This window comes from Pan troglodytes, chromosome 4, assembly GCF_028858775.2.
Source record: "Pan troglodytes isolate AG18354 chromosome 4, NHGRI_mPanTro3-v2.0_pri, whole genome shotgun sequence".
Taxonomy (NCBI): domain Eukaryota; kingdom Metazoa; phylum Chordata; class Mammalia; order Primates; family Hominidae; genus Pan; species Pan troglodytes.
In genome coordinates this window covers 77555863-77569222 of record NC_072402.2, presented here as the reverse complement: position 1 = coordinate 77569222, position 13360 = coordinate 77555863, and the positions used below count along the sequence as shown (strand labels likewise).

General features: G+C 44.5%; 1 protein-coding gene across 4 annotated transcripts in view; it reads right to left on the bottom strand.

Annotated features, from left to right (window-relative positions):
- PRLR (prolactin receptor) overlaps positions 1-8838 on the bottom strand; it is a 180944-nt gene extending 172106 nt beyond the window's left edge. Inside the window, exon 1 of one of the 4 annotated variants that reach the window (XR_001717767.4) lies at positions 8165-8755. The gene's annotated coding sequence lies outside the window, so the exon portion shown is untranslated. Of the gene's footprint in view, positions 1-8164 lie in introns of all 4 variants that reach the window. The other 3 variants (XM_001150064.8, XM_063811324.1, XM_063811323.1) reach the window with 3 other exon arrangements.
- Between the last annotated feature and the right edge of the window lie 4522 nt (positions 8839-13360).

Here is a 13360-nt window from a genome sequence, read left to right as displayed (position 1 = left end):
GGGAGGCCAAGGCGGGCAGATCAGGAGGTCAAGAGATCGAGACCATCCTGGCCAACATGGTGAAACCCCATCTCTACTAAAAATACAAAAATTAGCCGGGCTTGGTGGCGCGTGCCTGTAGTCCCAGCTACTCGGGAGGCTGAGGCAGGAGACTAGCTTGAACCCGGGAGGCAGAGGTTGCGGTGAGCCGAGATCGCGCCACTGCACTCCAGCCTGGAGACAGAGCAAGACTCCATCCAAAAGAAAAAAAAAAGCAGCTGTTTAAAATGCTGGGCTTTCTCCTCTTTTTTTCAGGGGTGTAGCAAAAAGCTGATATCCTTTCAGTGAACAAGAGCTTCAGAGAAGGGAAATCAGAACAGCCGTAAAGTGTGGGGCTAGGAGCAGTGGAATAGCAACCAGAGTCTTCACTTCCCAGATGTTAGAGTGGATAAACTATAAATATGCAAGGCCAAACTTCACTAGACTGAGAGCTCCCAGGCATCAGGGACGGGGCTCTCGGGACCACTGTGACTGCCTATGGGTCATTGACACTCAGATAATCACAGTGTCGGCAGCTTAGGGAAACCAGTCATCTTCACCTACTGATCTGTGACACTGATTCATTCATGTAAGAAATAACATTCTAACACCAACAGGAGAGTGGGTAGACTCACTTTGGGAGTTTAATAAGGTATGTGGAATTCAGTGGCTGGAAATTCTAATTTCACCTCCCTGAGAATTCTCATTTCACCTTCATCACCAGCTAGTCTCCTGGCCCAAGGCAAGTAATTAAACTCCATTTCTCAATTTGTAAAGTTGGAGAGGTGAGGGAAGATTGCAGATGCTTATAAAATAGCTACTGTGGGCACTATTAGGCATGATAATAAAGCCCTTGGCAATGATTACAAAAAGCCTGGTAGAAACAAGCACCTGTGAGATGCCCATTGTGCCCCACTTAGCTAGGATCCACTATAGGACATCCCCAAAGTACACAGAGGACAAGAGTAGGCAGCTGGTTACAAAGGCTTTCAGCCACATCATCCAAGTAGACAGAATCACCACGAGGAATTATCTGTGAATTTAAAAGACTACATACAAATGTGCATGTATATACAGTTTCTACAAATTAAAGGTCACACTCTTGGTTGTCCATTTAATCTCCTTTAAAAGATTACTTCTTTCATTTTATGTCCCATGATTATGATATAAAAATCTTGGTTTTTGCTCAGTGATTCTCAACTCTGACTTCACATTAGAATATTCTGGGAAATTGAGACAGAAACAAAAACAAAACAAAATCAATCAGAAACACCACTGAGACCAGTCCCCAGTCTTAAACTAATTAAATGGAAGCTCTGGAGTGGGGCTGAGGCATTTGTAATTTTTAAAAGCTTCCCAGGTGATTCTGATGTAAAGCTCAGATCTGGAGCCACTGGATTAAGCCAACTGTTCTTTTCCACATCACGCACCCCCGAACCCATGTACATTTCCACTGCCACACCACTGTGCATTTTTTCTTATGTGAGGTGGCTCTCTCCTTCTCTCCTTGTGTCTTTAGGCTTCCAGCCCTCAATGCCCATTTTCTACTTTGTCTTTCTTAATGTACCTTAGAGGTTATGGGCATGCTGCCCTCCAGAATTGCAAAACTTTGTTTGCATCATTTATGTAACACTTAGAAAATGTTCTTTACATGCTACTGGTCTTTTATGTTTCTGTCCACCTTCCCAACTAGGAACTATGCTCCTCCAGAGCAAGAACCATGTTTTATTCTTCTATTTTCCCCGTGGAGTCTAGCATAGATTTCCTGGCTTACACAATGCTGAAAAATATGTGTTGCTGTTGATGTAGAAATATTACCAGGGCAGCCCTAGAGAAATAGCTGGGAAAGCTCATTATTTTCTTAAATTGTTATCTTCCCTAGTTTCTTTATCTATAGATACTCTTGCTTAAAGAACTCCAGATGGCCTGGGATGTCGCAGGAGCTTGGTGATCCTTTGCCAAATACAAGAGGCCTGCAGGAAACCAGTGCAAACCAGAACTGGCTACCCCTTGTTCCGTTTAGGTCATTAACATAGCGTTACAATGCTGGGCTCCCCACCCCTAGAAGAAAACTGCCGCCATTTTCTCTCCATAGGACGCATGGAGAAACATGTTTATCTGTGTCTGTGCCTCTGTACTTTCTCCCTGCATGTGTTTACATAGCTCCCCGCCCCACATCTAACTCGTCACAATCCTGCAGCTTCCCACAGCTAGGGAGAAGGTGACTTTTTAGAGCAAGAGGTCTCTCATTTTCCATTTCTGGCCAGTGAATAAAACCAGCTTGTCCTTTTTCAATTGGGTGTTCTCTCTCTGGAACCTATACAGACTAGAGAAAGAACTCAGTCTACCAGTGACAGATGCACTAAGATTCATTCTTGTCAGCTTCTTTACTGCCATTTCCCCCAGATTTGGATTTCAAGTGGAAATGAACAAATGTTATTCCAAGAGAATCTTACATAATGTTTTGCTACAGCTACATAAAGGCAACTCCTCCCTGCAGGCACATGTCTAGAGATGCCATTTGTATTCAGGTTATCAATCATAACCATGGCCAATTTGTACAGCACATTTCACCATTAGCATTTTTTGTGGCATTATCTCATCAACACCAAACTTACTACAGGAAGTAAGGGAGAAAGTTGGGGGAAAAAAGGGAGAGAGAGGGTAACATGCAAACCAGTAGAGTACACAAAAGCAGAATCCAGGTCTTTGCTCTTCAGAGGCTTTCTCCAGCAATACCAAAATCTGACTGCTCTTTTTTTTGAAATAAATGAAGCTGCAGGAAAAAAATTATATCTTTATTTCATTGACATATTTGAGGGCCACTTTAGCTAGTGGACAAAAGAAACCGAAGGTGGTCTTTTGTGATGCCCCTGGAGTAGCCCTTCTGGCAACTGGGACTACTTTTTGTTCATGCTGTTTTAAGCAAGAGGACAGGGAGAAACATTTATTACTGCATGAGATTACTTATTTAATGAGCTTTGCACAAAAATATGAAGCTCTAGTTGTCTCCTCGTCTGATTTTACAAAGTGCCCAAAACTACAAAGACAATGTACTAGGAAGTGATGTAAAGGTAAAACTTTAAATCCAGATTTAAAATGACCCTTTCATTGTAGGACGTTTGAAAGCCTCTTGAGATTTACCTGAGTGAGAGGATTGGTCTTGGTGATGAATATAATCACTGAGTCTATTTTATCAGATCCCAAAGTGACATGGTATAGTGGACTTCAAATGATCACCTGCTAACCAGCAGCATGAGGGTGGGGGAGAAGGAAGAGGGACCTCTTTTCTCTCGTGCTTCACCAAATAACTGAATACGGGGGCAGATGAGAAGGAGCCTGACACAAGAATAGAGGAAGAAGTCACGTTTGGAAGAAGGGGGAAAAAGGTCCTATCATGTATTTGTCAACTTATTAGTCTAGATCAGTGCTATTCAACGGAAATATCATGTGAGTCACATAGGTAATTTAAACATTTCTATTAAGCCACATTAAAGGAAAAAGGTTAAATTAATTTTAATATATTTTATTTAAACTAGTATACCTAAAATATTATCATTTCAACACACAATCAATATAAAAATTGAGACAGTTTACTTTTGTTTTTGTTTTTGTTTGAGACGGAGTCTCACTCTTTCACCCAGGCTGGAGTGCAATGGCACAATCTTGGCTCACTGCAACCTCTGCCTCCCGGGTTCAAGAGACTTTCCTGCCTCAGCCTCCCAAGTAGCTGGGATTACAGGCACCCACCACCATGCCTGCCTAATTTTTGCATTTTTAATAGAGACGGGGTTTCACTGTGTTCCCCAGGCTGGTCTCGAACTCCTGAGCTCAGGCAATCCACCCACCTCGGCCTCCTAAAGTGCTTGGATTACAGGCATGAGCCACCACACCTGGCCAAGACAGTTTACTTTTTTGGGGGAATACTAGGTCTTAAAAATCTGGGGTGCGTTGTACATTTACAGTACATCTCAATATGAAATAGCCACATTTCAAGTGCTCAATAGGCACATGTGGCTAGTGGCTACTGTATTGGACAGTTCAGTTGTAGGTGCACTAACTGGAATTTGGGACATCGAATACAAATCGTTGTCAGCATTCAGCTACTTAATTTACTTTTGATATTCTCCTTCTATCGGCTTCCTTGCTTTCTCCAAAAGACGTTATCTCAAAGGCCACATGCTGTGTTAGCAAATAGTTGTGGGCTTTGGAGTGAAATAGACTAAGGGATTCAAATACCAGCTTCATAACCTTGGACTAGCTCCATAACCTTGGACTAGCTCCTTAACCTTGATGACTCTTGGTTTCTTCAACTGTAAAATAAAAACAAAAATAGCTAACTCACCAGATCATTGGGAAGATAAACAGAGTATACAGCACAGCCTAGAATAGTATAGTAGGCATTCAAACAATAATTCCCCCTATATATACAAGTCAACTTCTAAAGGGCCCATCTTCAGACTTTAAGCTTTACTGCTTCATTTACTCCAATTTAAGAACTTTCTCTTGAGAGTTCTGCTAAGGTAGCCCTTTCCCTAGACTTTCACAGGGCTGGCTCCCTTTTTGAAAATGCGGGTTTAAGTTCAAGGGTATCCTTTGTATGGCAGTCTTCTCTGACTTCCCTGTTGAAAGTTGCTCCCACGCCCTGTCCCTCTGTAGCCTTCAGCCTCTATTTTCTTCATAGCATTTATCAGTATCTGAAATGATTTTATTTATGTATTTGTTCACCCGACTGTTTTCTGCACTCTCTCTGGCATAGAAGCTCCACAAGGGCTGGGATCCTGTGTGTCTCATTCCCCACTGTGTCATCAAGTGCCCAGCACAAAACAGAGCTCAGCAAATGCTTGTCGAATAAATGAATGAAAACGTGCTCAGCACAGGGAGCTAAAGGTAAGTGGTGTTCTGAGTCTAAAGGTGGTAGAGAATGAACATTCCAGAGCTCTGTTTAACTAAAAGGATTACCAAGGAAGTCAGTGACAGAGAGCCAGCCTCACCTGCTAATGTTGGGCATTGCCAATCTTGAGTCTAATGGCTGGGCTTGGGAAGGGTCAGGAATATTATTCTCCCATAGGTGATCTTGTTGTTGCTACCCGTTAATATGTATCACAAGCCAAGCACATGTTCACACCACTTAAAAGCACCCACTAGATTTGGCTATTCCTGCCTTTTAGAAGAATCTTAGTCCGGTTGGCTGATGCAAGTGCCTGATATTGGGAAGCTTGGGAGCACTGGGTAGTGGAAAAAGAGTGGGTGCCAAAGTCAGACAGACCTGGGCTTGGATCCTGGTTCTGCCTTTCCTGAGCTAGGCGGATGCGGGGTGTGGGGTTGGGGGGTGTATGTACATTTCTATGTTTCAGTTGCTTTACTGGTAAAGCTTTAAATGATAACTCATACTCTGCAATCTTGCTATGAGAATTAATTGAGGCAATGTGTGAAAGTGCTTAGCACATCTTAAAGGCTCAGTAAATAGTAGGCATCAATATTGCTATCTTTGCATGCAGGAATACCTCACCAAAGTATACTGATAGATCTTTGGCTACTCTGTGGATATCCAATTTCCTTTTAAGTTTCCGATGTTTCCTTCTTTCATTGCTATATCATCTGACCACTTGCGATGGAGGCACCAGGACCCCATGGAGAGAGAGTACATGCTGAGTTGGCTACATCTGGGCCAAATTGTGAAAGATGACAATGGAGACATTTCTCTCTACAGTTTCTGAAGATGGACCCAGCCACAACACTTCTTTCCATGCCTGGCTGTTTTTAGCTGCAGGCACAGCTCTAGCTGTTTTGTACTCAAGATTGTGGGTCAAAAGAGAACTGAGAGACAGGTCAAGTATCCACGCCGGTCTGGACATACTTTACTTGCCGGCAATACATAGTGCTCTGCTTGACACTGCACAATTCGAACAGCCAGTCTGACTCTGTATTCTGAGCCCACCACTCCTTTTTGTGCATAACTAGACCAGAACTAATTTTACTCATTCTACTACTAATGTAAGCCCCATAGGAGAGAGAGAGTAAGCTGTTCTTAAAAGCATGAGACTATTGAACACTTATTTATGGTGCCACATTAATATTAAGAAAAAGTTTATCATTGATTATGGGCTAGGCATGATTCATAGTATTTCCATTCTCCCAACAACCATGCAAAAAAAAAAAATGCAGCATTATTTTCATTGTGCTGACAGGAAAAGTGAAGCTCAGGAAAACTCAGAGGCTTGCTCAGTGTGGGAGTCAAGATCTGAAGCCCAGTCTGTTGAGCTCCAAAGCCCTGTGTGTTTTCTGATGTGCCTTGCTGGCACTGTTAGTGGAACACCCAGGGTCCCCAGAGATGTGAGTCCTTAGTCCTCTAAAGGCAAAGTACAGAGGTTCAAAAGAATATGGCTGCCTACTCATACTATGCCTCAGGGAGCAAAGAGTGCTTCATTTCCAAACAAAGCCTTGGCCTCCCTGCCATCCAGCTAGGTGACCTGAAGAGCACTCTGATTCAGACAGCAATCCTCTTTAGATGGCTCTCCAGGGTTGGTGGGACTGAAAATTCTAGGGGTAAGGACTGTCGCCTTAGGAGAGTCATTAAAAAGGGTTGTGAGGAGGGGTCCCCTGGAGTCAGAGGCTGGTAGAGCTCTGGAGAGAGCATGTGGGGAGCTCACCCATGACAGGGGAGCTGTCTCCTTCAGCAGCGTGGCTGACTCCAGACCCCCAAGAAGGCTGTGGATTACTCCCACAGTCAGCCCAACCGGCAGCAAGGAGTTGGCTGGGTGGTCTTGATACAGGAGGAGGAACAAGGGATTGTCACCTGGGATTCAGGCATGGCTTTCAGGGAGTATCCACAAACCCTCAGGGATTGCATGTAAAATTTTATGTACATGCCATATGCATTTTCCCCCAGGAAGAGGACTCACAGCTAATTCTCAAAAGGACCTATCACCCCTAATTTTTAAGAACCACTGAAATTAATATTTTCATCTGCTCCTCTCTTGCACTATTCAGCACTTCCACCTCATTAAACATATATATATATATAATTAATTCCCTAAACTTTGCAGAAAAAAAATCGAAGCCCAGAGAGGGTAAGTATCTTGCCCGAGTTTGCACAGCTGATGGTCAGGATTGGGATTAGCAGCACTTCCCTGGTCAAGTGAAGCACGATTTCAGGTGGGAAATCTTTCCTGGTCAACTTGACAAATGAAGACAAAGTGATCCCTCCAGACTAATAATAATGTTTTGCAACCATTTTCAAGTCCAGTCATAGAATCCCCTACGTTGCTTGTTCTTAGGGCAGTGTGGGTTGCTTCCCCAGGATACAGGTAGAGGTCACTAAAAGGATAGTTTTCTACTCAGAGAGCCAGAACTCCAGCCCTTGCCTTCCCCTGCCGCAGCACTCGGGCCGGCCCTCCAGTTACCTGAGTTTGCCTGACTTTAACCAACTCCTCTTCCCTTCCCTCCTCCCTTCTCCAGCGGGCTCTCCTTCCAGCTTCCTCCCGGGCTGCAATTCCTCTGCCTAGGTGCCTCCGTCCAGCTCCGGCTTCTGGCCCGGAGGCTGCTCATCTGCCCCTACCCCCGCTGACTTTTGGGAGGAGCAACACCTTTCGGGTCAGCATTGCTAACCCTAAACTTTCCCCGCCGGATGCCCGCGAGGCTGCTGCGGCGGCGGCTGCTGCTGATGGGAGAGTCTCGAGTCCGGCTCTCATCACATCACCTGTCTGCGCCCCTTCCCCCTCCCCGCTCTTTTTTTCTTTTCTTTTTATTTTGACGCAAATAATTTGCATTCTGAGAATCCCACAATCAACGCCGAAACTCATGCTCAAGGATGCAGGTGAAGATGCCTTTGACAAAGGCGAATGCGAGCCGAGTGCAGTTTGTAAAAGCTGGGGTTGGGGGCAGTGGTGGAGGCAAAGCACCTTAAGAGTATTTTTTAGCCCCTCTGAGAAGGGACATCCGGGCGGGAGGCGGGCGGATCCCGGGCTTCCCCGCCGGCTGCCGGCTGTGGCTCCTGGCTGGCGTTCTCTCCAGGAGCCCGCGCCGGTGGCCCCGCTCTCCCCTTCAGCACGCGGGCCTCGAACCCGCATCCCGGACAGCGGCCGCCCGCGCAGCCCCTGCCGCGCGCCGTGGGAGGCGGCCTCAGCTCGCCATGGGTACTCACTTTTGCCAGGGAGCAAAGTCTGCCACATCAGTCGATGAGTACTTCCTGCACGAGGACGTGAAGCTCCATTGTGTGGAAAGCTGTTTCGCGAACGGTCGGTAAAATCCAGAAAGAGGGAGAAGGAGTGAGTAAGGCAGAAAGCCCAGCCCAGAAAACCGGCGTCTGGGGATTTCAGCCTCCGCTCCCCGGTCCCCAGCCCGGTGGCTCTGTGAGAAGAAGCTCAACTCGGTGCACTTGTTCACTCTTTCTTCATGAGAGGAGGAGTCAGTGTTGCAACATTTATGTTCCTTGCTGGAGGCAAAACAGTGATTTTCTTCAGCATGCAAAACGTCCAGAGCCTGCCAGTTTTACAAGGCGACGGAGGTAGTTGGGGGAGCTGGAATCCTGCGAAGACGTGAAGAAACAACTGATTCCCCCCAGATCGGTTTTGCATGATTAGGGCCACACATCTTTCATTGAGACTGTACCAGAAAATAGACAGACAAAACAATAATAAAAATGACTTAGTGAGTTGAATGACCTCAAAGATGATATTTTTCCAGGCAGCCAAGATGTGGAGTGTCTCCGTGTCAAATTTCTTTCCTTATTTCTGAGTAACATTGAACAGCAGCTATATTTGAGAGGTTCTCCAGGGATTTGAATTGCACCTTGCCTGAGGAGTCAGATAGAAAGGAGCAAAAGAAGATAGTCAGTGACCTAAGAAGGTTTTGCTTTCTTTCTTTTTCTTTTTTTAATACCCAAAGCGCAAACTTCCAGTGTGCTGTGTTTATTCTCTGCCATATGAATATAATACATAAACATTGGCGGTGCCTAAATAGCCCCACTTCTGTTGTCTTCCACAAATAAAGAATTTATCTTTTCTAATGGGCTGCATGTTGTTCTGACTTTTCTTCTTCTTGAAACCACACACAACCGCCTTTTCTCTTGCAAAAACAAAAACCCCACATTTAACAGTGCTGAAACAAATAATAGCACCTGCCTGAATCAAATAGTTATTTCTGACTATGTATGTTGCTGGTGTCATTTGATGCCATAATAATTAATGCATCCGATTGTTACACAACCCAGAGGGCCACCAAGGAAATACTTTAAACCGAGGTTACTGAGTTTGTTTGTTTGTTTGTTTTTTTGAGACAGAGTCTCGCTCTGTCGCTCAGGCTGGATTGCAGTGGCCCCATCTCGGCTCACTGGAACCTCTGCCTCCTAGATTCAAGCAATTGTCCTGCTTCAGCCTCCCGAGTAGGTGGGATTACAGGCGCGTGCCACCATGTCCGGCTAGTTTTTTGTATTTTTAGTAGAAATGGGGTTTCACCCTGTTAGCCAGGATGGTCTTGATTTCCTGACCTCATGATCCACCCACCTTGGCCTCCTGAAGTGCTGGGATTACAGGTGTGAGCCACTGCGCCTGGCCGTTTTTTTTTGTTTTTTTTTTGTTTAAGTTATTGAAACATGAGGTTTTCCCCTTTGATTTGACTGCCACTCTGGATAACTGGGAAATCACAGTTAGCAGTGGGCATTTGCCAAGCCACAGGAAGCCATTGAAAATCCCATGATGCTTTGGTGATCCTTTTGGACTGGAATCCCAGAAGCAACTACAAGGCATAATAACCTAATGCTTCCCGATCAATAACATGTCCTTATTGAAACATAGACTCCACCTGGTTCTGTTAGCTGATGGGAGATGCATCTTTCACGTGCAGACCACACATGCTTCCTGTGATGATTAGGGTATATTTACTTTCATTCATGGGTGTCCATGAAGGTACGCAACTTCTATTTATTTTCAGAACCACTGGGCGACATGAGATCCTCAGTGGCAGAATATTTCTATATGACCTTTGCAAAGCAAAGGGTCACTCAATTCTACAATAGTTGTTCTAATCAGACTATTTTAACAGTTAGTGAAATAGAAGATCACTCTGGGTAACTCCAGACTGTCAGCTCTTAGAAGGCAGGGACTTGGCTTTTCCTCCTTGTGGTTCCCACTCAGCTGCAGGCAGCTTGGCTCGTCTGTACTCCTGGCTTACAGACTGGTCGTTGCGTGGCTAATCCATACCTCACTGGTAAGAAGGGCAGGGCTGGCTTTCTGCTCTGTTGTGTAGCACACAGGCACTGTCATAAAGCCACGGGTACTCATTGTCAGTGAGTTACCTTGCCCCAGCTTTCCTGAGATGATGAAATTCGCAGTGAGCCACTATATTTTCCCTTTCTGCCCCACAGTGGTTCTTTGACTATCTCCTTCTCTCTATGCACTGATGTGCTCCAGCTTCACAGCTTCTTTACTGATGTCCTCCTCTAGTTCATTTCTGCGTCTCTGTCTTAGCGGATGTGTTCGTCCTTTGCAAGCTGACTCCCTACCTGAGTCCTGCACCCCATATCCGTTTACTTCCTCCAAGACCTTGCTTCTCAGCCTGATGCAGAGGAAGATCCCAGCACTGGCACTGGGTTGGGTCCTTGCTATTCTTGGTTTCTCACTGTAAATTGGACACAGTAGCATGTGCCTCAAAAATCCAGTCAAAGGAATAATAATGGTGATGGCGTATGTAAAATGTGTGCCATCTAACAAAGTCTAGAAACATCAAGTTCCTTTTTTTCCCTCCCCTTTCCTCTACCTTTCTTGCATATTTAATCTTTTCTGCCCCATAGGCTTCTTTATCTCAACCTACAACTTCTACATCTTCTTTGACCCTTTTGATGGCTTTACAATTTAATTCACTCATTTCTTTACCTGCCAAACTTAGTGAAAGAATGACTTACACACACCAGCTTTCCTGACTTACTTCCCTCTCAGTGCCTTAACTCACTGGTTCTCAACCTTGGCTGTGAACAAGAATCACCTGAGTGTTTAAAATGTACTGTGTCTGGATGTCACTTGCAGAGCTTCTAATGCAGGAGGTTTAGAATGGGGCTCTGACTTCTCTGTTTTTACAAAAATGCACAGGCAGGGTGGAAAACGGCTCCCTTGAATTCCTTTGCACCTGGCTTTCATCACTACCACTCACTGGCTGCTCTCTGGGAGGGCCCTCCAGGCCTCTCTGCAGCACTGGGCTTCGATTCACTTCCTCCTCTTGAAGTTCTCACGCCTTGGCTTCCAGGCTTCTGCCATCCTGTGGCTCCCCTCTGTCTGTGGCATTCCTCTGTTGGTTTCTGCCGTGGCTCCTTTTCTCTCTCCTCCTTCTCAAATAGGGAACGTTTTATCATTGCTACTTCATTTGTCTTCTTTGAGAACCACATTTTTTTTTTTTTTTTTTTTTTGGTTTTAAGGAGTGGAAAGGTTAATAGGCAAGAAGGATCAAGAAGGAAAGGGAGAAGGAAGAAAGAAGAAGCTTCCCTGTACAGAGACAGAGGGAGCGGGGCGCTCCAAAGCCAAAAGAGTAAGTCCCCACTTGATGCAGATACCAGCCAGGTATATAAGCAGAGGCTGGAGGAGGCGGTGTTTGATTTGCCTAGGGCTCAGGGGATTGGTTTGACTAGGCATGTAATTCACGTAGCCCATGAAAGAGCTGGCCCTCCCACTCTAGCCTTTTAATATGCAAATGTGGGGCGCCATGATGTTCTACACAAGTAGGGATATGTGGGGGCGGCCATGTTGCCAGGAACATGTGGGGCAAGGGAAAGAAGGTACCTGGAATCGGCATGTTTGGGTGAACCCAGTTTCTAAAGGCCTAGGTTTGCATATCAAAGGTTGCCTGCCTGGCTCTAAAAGCCGGGGTTTTACAAGAAACTTTTCTGGAGATACTTTAAAAAATGAAAACTTCCCAAGGACCCCTTTTACTCTCTATCTGCCTAAAATAATTTCTTGATAACTCATGCCACATTCCTCCCTGTGGCGATATCACACTAACTGCTGTTAGGGGGTTTTGGGCGAGGACTCTTTCTGGCTACTTCCTGCTGAAAAGGGGCCTCTAATGGGGAACGGCAGCTAGGGCTCCTCCTGGGGTCAACTTAAGGGTCCCCGGAAGAATGGCATGTCCATATGTGGGAGAACTATGTTTCTTTCTTTAGAAAAAAAATAGAAAACTGCTAAAAATATCCAAAGATTAAAAAACTACCCCAAATCCTAGCACTGTTAAAAAGAAATCTACATCTTTATCTATACAGTAAAATATAGTACTTCCAAATCACACATCCTCCTTCCTTCATCTAATCCTGTCTCAGAGGTAACCACCATTGACGTATTGGTGGTTGCCTCTTTTTTTACATGTGTATATAGTCATGTCTCTGTATGCACATGCAAATATTTTAAAAATTCAAAATGCAATAATTTCTGTGACTTTTCTTTTTTAAACTTAATGAAATCACATATTCCAGGTAACTATGTATAGATTTACTCCATTTTTTTTTAATGGTTACATAGTTTGTAATATATTCTACCATTCTTCCATTGTTAGGTCTTTAGTAATTCCAGCTTTTTATTTTAAGAAGTGCTGCTAGGATTGTCTTTGCATGGACTTTAGGATAGATACTTAGAATGGCCTGATTGGCAGGCATGTTGGCTCACGCCTGCCTGTAATCCCAACACTTTGGAAGGCCAAGGCAGGCGGATCACCTGAGGTCAGGAGTTCCACACCAGCTTGCCCAACATGGTGAAACCCTCTCTCTACTAAAAATACAAAAATTAGCCAGGCATGGTGGTGCACACCTGTAGTCCCAGCTGCTAGGGAGGCTGAGGCCAGAGGATCGCTTGAACCTGGGAGGCAGAGGTTGCAGGGAGCCGAGATAGTGCCATGGCACTCCAGCATGGGCAACAGGTTGAGACTGTGTCTCAAAAAAAATAGATAAATAAATAAATAAAATAAAATAAAATAAAAAATAAAAAATAAATGACTTGGTTGGCTCAAAGAGAATGAACATTAAAATTTTGATAGCTACCAAATTGCTCTCCAAATATGTTGTTGGAGAAAGCCCTAGAAATGAGATTACTGAGCCACAGGGTAGGAATATTTTAAATTTTCATATATACCTCCAAATTTTATCCACAAATGTTTCAGTGTCCACTCTTACCAAGGATGTTTACTCACATTTTTGCTAGCACTGGACTTTATCAATCTTATCTTGCTAGTCTGATAAGCAAAATATGATAGCTCATTGTTGTTCTAATTCACAGTGTTCTGATTGCCTTCAAGGTTGAGTTCATGTGCTTATTATATTTTGACTTTTTCTCTTATGTTGTGGCTGTTCAATCTTATGCGTGTT